The 12500-nt window shown below is 50.0% G+C and overlaps 1 protein-coding gene across 6 annotated transcripts in view; it reads left to right on the forward strand.

Moving 5' to 3' along the window:
- The window catches only part of Moe (moesin), a 107470-nt gene that overhangs the window by 19443 nt on the left and 75527 nt on the right, over positions 1 to 12500 (forward strand). Inside the window, exon 1 of one of the 6 annotated variants that reach the window (XM_086538380.1) lies at positions 7337 to 7785. The exons of 3 other annotated variants lie outside the window; for them this stretch is intronic. The gene's annotated coding sequence lies outside the window, so the exon portion shown is untranslated. Of the gene's footprint in view, positions 1 to 7336; positions 7786 to 11718; positions 11808 to 12500 lie in introns of those variants that run through there. 2 more of the 6 variants (XM_086538372.1, XM_086538383.1) reach the window with 2 other exon arrangements.

A 12500-nucleotide genomic window follows, 5' to 3' on the forward strand; every position in this document is an offset into this window, starting at 1 on the left:
CCGCCTACTCACCCATCTCCCCCTCTCCTACCCTCAATCCTCTAGACTTGCCTCCCTCCCTATTCCTTTCCCTTTCTCCTACCCAATCCTCTTCCCTATCCTCATCCTCTTTCCCTTTTCTCTTCCCCATCCTGATCCCCTTCCCCATCACTCTCTCTACCCTCCTCTTTACCCTCCTACCCTCTCCCCTTCCCTGTACCCTCCCTCTAACCTTCCTCCCTCCCTCCCTACCCTCCCTACCCTCCCTACCCTCCCTACCCTCCCTCCCTACCCTCCCTCCCTCTCTCCCTCTCTACCTTCCCCCTACCCTCCCCCTATCAGCCGGGCGCTTACACCATTGCTGAATCACCAGCGTCGGGAAATGCCTGCATTAGTGCGTTCAGGCCGGCCCGAAGGCTTGTAATTCTTGTCGTGGCAGTTTTTCATTGATAACAATTTTATCGATTTGTTCTTGCTTTCGTTGTATTTATTTTTCCTTGTTCTTTTTCTCTTCTTCTTTTTTTCTTCTTTTTTTTGTATGTTTATTTTACAACGGTTATCTTTGGCTGCGCATGTGGATTGATGTGTTCATATATGCTTGTCTCTTTTATCGTTTTATTTTTTTTCATTTTGATTTTTAAAGTGCTTGCCGTTTGTATGTTTTGTTTTGTATTCAATGGAACGGCTTTTGCAATATGTCTGCTGACGGAGGGAAATAGATATTTTTTATTTAGGCATTTAATATTTGTGCAATATAACCGGATCTTTAGTAAATCCTCGACCTGGATCCCCGGATATCCAAAACGGGCTACGTTAAGAACTAAATATCCGTTTGTGATTTATTTTTTTTACTAGAAAACGAGGGATGGGAGGAAATTGTGACAGGAAAGTGTGGGCGTCTGCACGTGTGTTTGTGAGTGTGTTTGTTTGTGTGCGTGTGTAATTACACCCACACACACACGCACGCACGCACGCCTGTTTACATATATACATATATATATACTAGATAGATATGGTATCCGTTTCAGGTGTTGTCAGATAATTCCGACAAGAATTGAAAAATTGAATATTGACTACAGAATCATTGATTATACGCAGTCGTGATGTCCAAGGCTTTAGGGAACTCTTCAGGTCAGGGACACGGGTGCGGTTCGTAGCCCCCCCCTCATTCCCACCCACACACTTCCCGCCCACTCACACCTCTCTCTCTCTCTCATACACCTCCCTCCCACTCACTCACACCCTCCCTCCCTCCCTCCCACTCACTCACTCACTCACTCACTCACTCACTCACTCACTCACTCACTCACTCACTCACTCACTCACTCACACCCCTCCCTCCCACTCACTCACACCCCTCCCTCCCACTCACTCACACCCCTCCCTCCCACTCACTCACACCCCTCCCTCCTACTGACTCACACCCCTCCCTCCTACTGACTCATTCACTTACTCACACTCCTCCCTCCCACTCCTCCCTCCCACTCACTCACTCACACTCCTCCCTCCCACTCACTCACATTCCTCCCTCCCACTCACTCACTCACACTCCTCCCTCCCACTCACTCACACTCCTCCCTCCCACTCACTCACTCACACTCCTCCCTCCCACTCACTCACACTCCTCCCTCCCACTCACTCACTCACACTCCTCCCTCCCACTCACTCACTCACACTCCTCCCTCCCACTCAATCACTCACTCACACTCCTCCCTCCCACTCACTCACTCACACTCCTCCCTCCCACTCACTCACTCACACTCCTCCCTCCCTCTCACTCACATCCCCTTATCACACTCACTCTTGCCCTTCTCATCCACTCATACACCTCCCTCTCACTCACACACCTCCCTACCTCCCGCTCATACACCTCATGGCTAACCCCCTTCCCATTCCCTCTTACCCCCCTCCCCTCACACATACTCATAGCTGATCCCCACCTCCCACTCCCCCTCTTTTTCTCTTGACCCGCCCCCCAAAAACAATCACTTGTGTTTTTATAGGTATGTGTAAGAATGTCTATGAGAGAGAAGGGACGGCCTTGGTATCATGCTAGGTATCTCCGTTACTTGGGGTTCTCTCTCTCTCTCTCTCTCTCTCTCTCTCTCTCTCTCTCTCTCTCTCTCTCTCTCTCTCTCTCACTCTCACTCTCTCTCTCTCTCTCTCTCTCTCACTCTCACTCTCACTCTCACTCTCACTCTCACTCTCACTCTCACTCTCACTCTCACTCTCACTCTCACTCTCACTCTCACTCTCACTCTCACTCTCACTCTCACTCTCTCACTCTTCTTCTCCCTCTCTCTTTCCCACTCCCCCCCTCTATCCCTCTTCTTCTCCCTCTCTCTCCTTCTCCCCCACTATCCCTTCCTCTCCTTCCTTCTCTCCCTCCCTCCTTCCTTTTCTCCCTCCCATCCTCCTCTCCCTCCCACCCTCCTGCCTTCCAAGATATGCATGAGATTTTTTTTTTTTCACTTTTGTATATTTTATGATTAGTTGTGATGGACGAGCGTGAACCGAGTTCTGTCCTGAGTATCGATTTCGTCCAGGAAGACCGAGTGTGATGACATAACTTCCCTCGAAAAGCTCCACCTCGGTTGATGATTATGATGATGAGGATGGTAATTATGCAGCATTGCAGCATTTCACCATAGGAATGGACGGGTTGAGATAATGACTTGAAGGGTTTATACGTTTGTTTCGGATCTTTGTGATAGGATTGAGAGTTGCATCGTCATGGTGGGATTTTATGGATATATTTTGATTTTTTTATTATTATTTTATCATCATCATCATCAAGCATCAATCATCATCAATGTTATTGTTATTGTTATAGTTGTAGTCAGTTTTATCCAGTTTTAAAGTTCTTTTCATATTTTTTAGGGGTAGATGAAACCGAAAGATTTTTAACAGGGAAATGGAATGAGGCTCACTGGCTAGCTCTTTGCCTGGCTACCTGGCTGGATCGCTCACTCGCTTGCCCGTTACCTGCCTGGTATTGTAAATGTAAGCCGACGAAAGCTTTCACCGCGGTCTCTATTAAGCCCAATTTGTGTTGGTATTTCCTGGTGAGCTTTAAAAAAATATGCTTGCTCTGTTTATTTCTCTGAGTATCAGGTATTTTTGAATACAGAATCGATTCGGAACTTGCAATGAATTGGCTGTTGTTGTTGTTGCTATTGCTGCAACTACTATTACTGTTACTATTACCATTGCTATTCTTGTTTTGGTTATTGGTTGTATGCATGTGAATGTAGTGTATATTTCAGGTCAGTTTTTGGGAACGTCCGTTAGTCAGCAAAAGCAGGAAACGAATGCAAAATGATAAGACTTTTTTTATTACTATTTTTAACCATCCTTCCCTTCTCTACCCCTCCGTCTTTCTTTCTTTCTTGTTTTCCTTCTCGGTGTTTTCTGTCTCTTCCTGTACCCTTATTGGATTCCGTTTTGCCTAAATACACACCAGGGTTTCCATATTAACGTAGGAAAAAGATGATATGGGTATTTCAGTTCACGGAGACTTAAACATGTCGCAGATGTTTATTATGAGTGACTTGAGGTAAAAGCATCGCGGACTTGAGGGTTTATGGTGAAAGGGTGGCGAAAGGGTTGGCGCGAAGCCCTTCCGGATATTGATAGGTGACGGCAGAGACTCTGTACTTTTTTTTCTCCTCCTCCTCCTCTATGCCTGTCTCCTCTCCCCCTCCTCTCTCCCTCCTCCCCTTCTGACCTCCTCCCACTCTCCTCTCCTTCACCCCCAGCCATCCTCTGACCACCACCTTTACTGCTTCAGTCATATCTTGCCTTTTCCTTCTCCCCTTCCTTTTTGATACTGTGTGCTCATCTGCCCTCCCCACCTGCACGTCTCCCCTCCTATTCCCTCCCCTCTTTCATTTTCCCCTCCCAACCTTCCATCCTCTATCTTCTCCCCTCCTCCTCTCCTTCCCTTCCCTCTTCCCTCACTTCCCCTCTCTCCTTCCGTCCACTTATCTCAACTCCCCTCCCCTCTCCTCAACTCCCCTTCCCTCTTCTCTCCTCTCCTTCCGTCCCCTCTTCTCCCCTCCCCTCTTCTCCCCTCTCGCCCACGCCGACGCCTCAAATCGACAGTAATCGCAACTACTTGACCTTATTTCTCGCCGGCTTTTAACCACACATTAGTTTGTCAGATAGCCCTTTAGGAAAGTCCATCCCCTGCCACATGCCCTATTCGCGGGTGGGTAGGGGGCAAAAAGGGGGGGGGGCGGGTGATCTAGGGCACTCGCTGGGGTCTATTTTCATAGGGGTATATTTGTGTCAAGTGTGACGGCATTACTGTATATTTTTTGTTCAGTGTTTTTTTTATTCTCTGCTATTCACGGTCTTGGGTTTTGAGTCGTGGAGTGTGAGGTTTGAGGTGGTGGATTATGAGGATTTAGGTCGGAGACTGTTCTTATTCGGTTTTGAGGGTGTGTTGAGCGAGTCTCGACTGAGGTGTCATGAGGGATATTGCATATGCAACGGAGGAAGTTTGCATAGACATGAAGGAGGAGGATATTGGGAAATGTTTACGCTCTACGGTAAAAAGGGCGTGTACCCAAACGGAAGCATTTTACATAAGGTTGTCATGTGCCATTTACAGTTAAATCATATTGATGCAATGTGCTTGTAGTCCGAAGTCATCAGTGTTATTATTAGCAACGCTCGATCCAAACCTTACCAAGACACGTAAAAATAAATCAAGGATACAGTTCTCCCGTCTCTAAAATGCGCTTCCCTTCTATTCACTCGGACCAACCTGCAGATATCCGATCCCGGTAATGTTTGTAAACGGAGCACCGTAAGCTCGAAGCCGGATGTAAACAATGGGCAGTGCAAGGAGAAGACAGAGGGAGGAAGGTGGGAGAAGGAGGTGGAGAAGGAAGAGAAGTGGAAGAGGAAGGTGGATTGTCTCTGGGGAGGTGGATTGCCACTGGGGTTGAAGTTAGAGGGAGGGAGATCGGTAAGTGAAGTGGGAGGGAAGCGTAATGATTGGAAACGAAATGTTGGATGAAGGATTGGAAGGAGGGAGGAAAGGAAATTTTGAAAGAAGGAAGAGGGAGAGGTGGGATTGGTAGGGCGAAAAAGGGAAGGTTTCTATTTTTATTGATGTTGGTGCTGTCGGTCTCCTGCAGTGGTTAGTGTATATATATATTTTTTATCATTCTCTAACCATTGTGTTGTATACCAGTCATAAGATAAGATCATAACGCCTTTAAGAAGGGGTGAGGCTTTTTCTTGATATCACATTACATCGCGAATACCCGTGGCGGAAGTACCGGAGGGGTTTGGGAGGGGGTTAGTAGGAGGCAAGGGAACCTGGCGTTAGTGTGTGTACTCTGTGGTCTCTTGAAGGCGATACACTGTCACTGGGGGGGGGTAACACTCTCTCCCTCTCCCTATCCCTCTCCCTATCCCCTCTCCCCTCTCTCCTCTCTCCTCTCTCCTCTCCCCTCTCCCCTCTCCTCTCTCCCCTCTCCCCTCTCCTCTCTCCTCTCTCCTCTCTCCTCTCTCCTCTCTCCTCTCTCCTCTCTCCTCTCTCCTCTCTCCTCTCTCCTCTCTCCTCTCTCCTCTCTCCTCTCTCCTCTCTCCTCTCTCCTCTCTCCTCTCTCCTCTCCCCACTTTCCACACACCCCTCTCTCTCTCTCTCTCTTCCCCCTCCTCTCTCGCTCCCTTCCTTTCTCATCACCTCCAGCCCTTGATACATCTCACGGTTGTGTGGGGATTACTCGCCAGACACATGAGACGCGAGTATCCGCATTTATTCATTAGATGGTTTATAGCTATTCAGTCTAGTATCCAAGAGCCGACGGACGCATCTCTTTCTCTCCGTGGATATGAGCGACACCAGCTTGGCAGGGATTGGCGGGAGAGGATGGAGGACGGATTGAAAGGAGAGGATGGAGGGAGTGATGGAGATGAGGTTATGGCTGGTGAAGTTCTCCTCACACTGCCTCCAATTCTCCCAAAGGGTTTTGCTTCTGAGGTGCGTCTAGGGCGTCTGAAAGCCAAGGCCTGCATGTGTACCAGGTGGTGAGGCCATCAACTGCGTGTAGTGGTGATGTCAGTGACAGCGAGTTTCGCGTTGTGGTGATGTCATGACGCTTTGTTGGTGGTGACTGTCTGTGGGCTTCTGAATTATGGTGTGTGGTGATTTGATTTTCTCTCTGCTTCAGGATTATGATCTAGCGCATATATTGGAAGTCTTCCAAACCTTAGATGCTGACTCGACGCTATCTCCGTGACAGGTGATACGACCCGGGGCGGTGAAATCACTGAAATTCTGGGTTTGGGTGGATGCTGTGATTGCACCCTCGTGGAATACTCTTGATTGACCAAATACCTGGAAACGTCTCAGGTGTTGAAACAAGGGGAAGTGATGTTGGGGAAATTACGACATCGGCTTTCATCATTGCTCTAGGTGAAATACTGACCTTGCACTCAATGGCCAAAGGTGGGGTAGGTGTTGCATGTGTCGGCACAGTGCGGCGGCGTGCCACCCAATATACCCCTCTTATTGCAGGTGGCAGCGTTGGCGGTCCCACCTTCCTCGTCTTAGGTTAACTGTATATTTAGCCGTTACCTCACCTGGCCGACTCAGGAGCTTGGGTTGAGTGAGGGGTGACCTTGACCAGCGCGCCGCGGGAAGGATCACCGAGTTCTTTATAACGCCGGACGCCCCCCTCCCTTTCTCCTTTCCTTCTCTTGCCTTTTTCCCCAATCCCTTCCCCTCCACATCCGTCTCCATCCCCCTCCCCCCTCCACTCTACATCGATATCCTCATCCGTTTCCCCCTCTCCCTCCCCTCCATATACATGTCTTCTCACTCTCCCACCTCATCTCATTTCTTTTCTCTCCCTCTTTCCTCACCTTCCCCAATCCATCCATCCACCTCCATTTTCCACTTTTCCGTCTTTCCGGCTCGTTCTCTCCTCATTTCCCCTTCCTCCCCTCTTTCCCTCCACCTTTTCTCTCCCTCCCCTCCCATCAGCCTCTTAACCTTTCCCCTCTCACCCCCTTACCCTTTTCTTTCCACCCTTTCCCCTCTTGCCCTTTCCACTTCATCTCCATCTCTGCCTCAGAGGTGTGCATTACCCCTTTGAGCAGCATGACACCCTTGAGAGTTGCCACCTGCGGGGTGTAAGGTACCATATCTGGTCAGACTCACTATGGAAGAGAGAGAGAGAGAGAGAGAGAGAGAGAGAGAGAGAGAGAGAGAGAGAGAGAGAGAGAGAGAGAGAGAGAGAGAGAGAGAGAGAGAAACTGAGGATGGGGGGAGAGGTGCAGGAGAGAGAGAGAGAAAGAATTACCGGTCGCATGCCGTGTGTGGAGGTCTCCTGCCGGCACACTCACCCACTCTCCCGTACCGGTCCGACGAGCCTCCTCCCACTCCCCCCACTCTCTACCTCTCATCTCACCCCTCCCTCCCGCTCCTCCTCCTCCTCCATCCATCCCCCATCCTCCCTCATCCCTTCCCCTTCCCCCTCCCGGCTAGTTTGTGTACCGGTACCTCCAGTGTAACGTGGGACGTGGCTGTGGCAACACCGCTCGCTGGTGTTTGGGTTACCTCGTGCTTGCGGCGTGATTGGTGTGTGCTCGCTCTCATATCTGTTTGTGTTTGGGAGCGATTGTTCTTCCTGTGTGTGGTGGGGAAGACAGCGAGACGGAGAAGGAGTCATTCAACCGGATACCCAGTATTGCAGCAGCCTGGTAACACAAGGGTTACCTACTTACGTCGCCTCCATCCACCCCCTCCCTCCCTCCCTGCGTCCCTCCAGCAGCACTCCAGTCAAGGTACAGGTCTCCTAGGACGAGTTGTGTTTTTACAACTTTATGAGAAACCGGTTAGAACGTGTTATCTATAGCTCAAAGGGATATCATTTTTAACGTAGGCTCTGTCCTGGTGGGATTCTCCTGAGTTGTGTGCAAGAGAGAGGCTCGGCTGGACTAGGGAGACAGTGCCTGCTTGCCCGTGCTTTTGAATGTGATGAAAGCAAGACGCGAAGAAACCCCGGGCTAAGATGTCGGATATGTTACAGTGTGTGATTGAGTTACGGCGTCATTGTCGACAGACGGGTTAGGGAGGCATGTACTCTCTCTCTCTCTCTCTCTCTCTCTCTCTCTCTCTCTCTCTCTCTCTCTCTCTCTCTCTCCCTCTCTCTCTCTCTCTCTCTCTCTCTCTCTCTCTCTCTCCCTCTCCCTCTCCCTCTCCCTCTCCCTCTCCCTCTCCCTCTCCCTCTCCCTCTCCCTCTCCCTCTCCCTCTCCCTCTCCCTCTCCCTCTCCCTCTCCCTCTCCCTCTCCCTCTCTCCATCCCTCTCTCCATCCCTCCCTTCATCCCTCCCTTCCTCCTTTCTTCCCTCCCTTCCTCCTTTCTTCCCTCCCTTCCTCCTTTCTTCTCCCCCTCTCAGTCCTCTTCTTCTTACACCTGTTTTCCTCCCCTCTTCTTTCCCTTTTCTCCAATCCCCTACAGTCCCATCCCCTCCCCTCATCCCCCCCCTCTCTCTCTCTCTCTCTCGCTCTCGCATGGAATTGCTAAGAATCAGTCGTTGAAGTAGAGTGACTCCAGGGGCGGCGAGGCCATGCACCGACTGTGCGTGGGCAGGTGTTCGAATCCATCTGGGAAGTAAGCGTGGTCTCCTCACGGTCACCGCAAGTTCAGCGATCGCTTTGCCTGCTTGCCTGTCTGCCTGCTCGCCTGCTTGCTTGCTTACTTGCTCTCCTTTGCTGCATTTGGTCGTCTTTCCTGCTGGATAATCTCCGTCATCCCATAATAACCTCCAAGTATCCCCTCGCCTCATATATCAACCAAATAAAGGGAGTGGAATGGAAATGAAAATGGATTAGTCCCTCCCATTTCCGTCTGACGTCTCCGTTCGTCGTCCATATGTCGTGCAGGGACTGACGGGTGGCAGTGGCTGCACCGGTCGCCCGAGAACTGGCGACAGAGACGTGATCATCATGAGAGATTGATCATCGCTGCCACCAACTGGACGCTGCTCGGTTCTGCGGGAGACCAGGTGAACCGCACTCGAACGGAGAAGCTGATATAAGAGGAATCAAATGGCAGGAGAGAACCGGGTCTAAACGTAGACCGAATGATAAGAGGAACCAGATTTAAGGGGAACAAAGCGGCAGTGAAGAACCAGATTAAGGTGGACCTTATTGACTAGGCGAACCAGATCGAAGGTGAACCTGATCCAGTGTAAACTACTGAACAAGGGAGAACCAGATCTAAGGTGAACCATATCACAAGGAGAGAAACAAATCGCAGGTTCACAATCAAGATCGCAAATGAAGCATCATACGAATGAATTACAATGGAAGGGAGAACCGACGGTACAAGCAGCAAATAACAAAGTACAGATCGCAGGTGAATTACATCTCGATGTACCGTACCGTATCACAAGAGGGAACCAAAATCACAAGTTAAGTGCCAGATCCTCGACGATTTAACCATGAGAAGCTGATCAAAGGTAGACCAGGTTATTGAGCTAGAACCAGATCTGAGACGAACCGAGTCACCTGGGGGAAATTTCGAAATCTCTGGAAATCCCAAGATATTGAACCGAGCCACAAAAAGAACTGGACCTCGCAATATTATTGATAAAAAAAGAACTCCGGGTTTGGCTGTGATGGGCACTGGATTACAGGTAGGCAACAGGACAGGAGAAGAAAGAAAAAAAAGGAAGAAATAAAGAGAAAAGAAATAAACAGGGAAAACAGTATCCCGGATACAAGGATACGCGGGAGGTTCGTCATAGTAGGGTAGGTGATGGGGAACGGGATGATGACGAGGAGACGGGACAAGAGGAGCAAGGGGGGGGGGGCAAGGGGAAGTAGAAAGGGGGGGGAGGAGGAAGAAATGGAGAGTAAGAAGAGGGAGAGGGAGGGGTCCGGGACGGGAACGGGAACCCGGGGAATTTTCCGATGCGAAAAAAACTGGTCTCGACAATGTGTGTCCGAGAGCGACTGAACCGTTATGTGTGGCACGGAGGCCTATTGAAATTTGGAACGGCAATTTTCGGCATGTTTCTACCTTCCGGTGGTCGGGAGAAAGGGCGGGAAATGTGCCGGAGAGATGTAGCTGCGGGCGACGACGAGAGAAAGGAGTTTTAAGGAACAAGAAAAAAAATGGTGTTGTCAAGGAAGACAGAAAATTGATGTAGTTGTCAGGAAAAAAGGAAAACTGGTGTAGGTATCAGGGAACAAGAAAAAAAGTGTGTAATTGTCAAGAAAGAAGGACAATTGGTGTGATTGTCACGGGGTAGGAAACAAACAAGAACAAGAGCGTCTCAAGGAAAGTGGAAGAACAAGTTAGGGGAGAAAGGTCGGGTGAGGAGTGGGGGTGGTGGTGTGGGGGGGAGGGGGGGCTTCCTCACGTGTCCCCCGAAGCTAACGTGAGCCAGGCTGGTCACTAGGGCTACCTATCCATGCTGCTTGTTTTTTTCTCAATTTCTTAGGCAAGAGGCATCGAGGTAGGAGTTCTTTGTGAGAAGAAGAAAATCGTTTTCTTTCTCGCTTTTTCCCTCTTCCCAGCCTATTCCTCTTCCCTTCTCCCTCTCCTTTCCCCTCTTTCCTCTTCCCTTTCCCCTTCCCCCTCCCCTCTTCCCTTCCCCCTCCCCTCTTCCCTCTTCCCTTCCCCCTCCCCTCTCCCCTCTTCCCTCTCCCCTCTTCCCTCTTCCCTCTTCCCTCTTCCCTCTCCCCTCTTCCCTCTTCCCTCTTCCCTCTTCCCTCTTCCCTCTTCCCTTCCCCCTCTCCTCTCCCCTCTTCCCTCTCCCTTTCCCCCTCTCTTCTCTCCTCTCTACTCTCCTTTCCCCTCTCTCCTCTCCCCTCTCTCCTCTCCCCTCTCTCCTCTCCCCTCTCCCCTCTCCCCTCTCTCCTCTCCCCTCTCCCATACACCTCTCTTCCCGTGCATGTGCATGCGTGTCTGTAATGTTCGAGATTTGGACGTGCACGTGTTTATAGCATGTGTGCGGTTGGGTCATTACGGGCGTGTTGATCGGGGTGAAGTGCGTGCGTGCGTGCATGTGTGCGTGTGTTGGCTCTGTATGGGCGTGCAGGAGGAGGAGATGGGTGTGAGAGAGAGAGGCCGCTGGGGTTGCGGCATTGTCCCGCTGCGGAGAAAGGGATGCAAGCTAGTGTTTTTTGTATTTTTTATCAAAGTATTTATTTATGCATTCATTCGTTTATTTATTTATTTATTTACTCCTTCATATTTTTATATTCATTCAAGTTTCATACTTTTTGTTATTCATTCCCTTGCACGAAAGGCTACGAAGACAGATCGGATTAACAGGCGGTGTTGTGAGAAGAAAGGGGAACAGCCGAGGAGCTTTCGTGTTTGTTTTCTCTGTGATTATGGTGGTAGTAAATATTCTCTTTTTTTGTGAAATTCCGTCGAGAAATGGAAAAGGAGAGGAGAGAGACAAAATAAGAATAAGGTACAGACAGACAGACAGACAGAGAGTGAAAGTGGAAATGGGAGAGTGCGAGAGGGAAGAGTCAATGTATAGAAAAGAGGGAGAGGGAGAGGGAGAGGGAGAGGGAGAGGGAGAGAGAGAGAGAGAGAGAGAGAGAGAGAGAGAGAGAGAGTGTGAGGGAGAGGGAGAGGGAGAGAGGGGAAGAAAGGGTGAGAAGGCTGTAGAGATAATGTATAAGGAGTTTCAGTTGTGCAATCGACCTTGGCTGTTTCAACACTTGGGTCGTGGAGCTCGCTGCATCACATTAGTTGCAAACCAGAGCAACGCGACGCCTCGTTGTAGTATTCACACCAAGTTATTCAGAAAAGTCTCTCTCGCATGGTAGGAGGAGAAAGGTGAGGTCAGTGTCGATGATGAGGCACAACGCAAGAGGCGAACCTGGTGTTGAGAAGCGGGTGAAGGTGTTTATTCCCTTTGTGTGTTGACGATGCGTGTGGGTACGAGCCGTGGGTATTGGGAATCAACGCGCGTTTCCCGACTCACTGACGTCTGAGTCTAGCCTCTCTGTGGATTGTGACGCCCTGACGTACTAACAGAGTCTCAGTCAGACTCGAGAGGAGTGACTTCTTTTCCGTCCAGCGTGGCTTGTCCTGCCACGTCTCACCGGCACTCACACAGGATGCTGACACATCTCGACGGATCTTGGTGAGCGCCGTTATGATGCTGACCACTTTACCCGCCTCTTTCTCTCTCTCTCTCTCTCTCTCTCTCTCTCTCTCTCTCTCTCTCTCTCTCTCTCTCTCTCTCTCTCTCTCTCTCTCTCTCTCTCTCTCTCTCTCTCTCTCTCTCATATATATATATATCTCCCTCTCTCTCATATCTTCTCTCTCTTTCATCCCCTCCTCTTCTCCTCGGTCAGATAAGACCGGACGTGCTTCTCTTGTGGCGCTGCGGTACAGGAAACACTGCACTACCCGTGGAGGATTAGATCTCGAGAGGAGAGAGAGGGGGTAGAGGAGGAGGCGAAGGAGGAGGAGGACGAGGAGGAGGAAGACAACGATGACGATGACGACTATGATAAAGGGGAT

Source organism: Penaeus japonicus, unplaced genomic scaffold (genome assembly GCF_977035675.1).
Source record: "Penaeus japonicus unplaced genomic scaffold, GWHDUDI00000001_assembly GWHDUDI00000007, whole genome shotgun sequence".
Taxonomy (NCBI): Eukaryota; Metazoa; Arthropoda; class Malacostraca; order Decapoda; family Penaeidae; genus Penaeus; species Penaeus japonicus.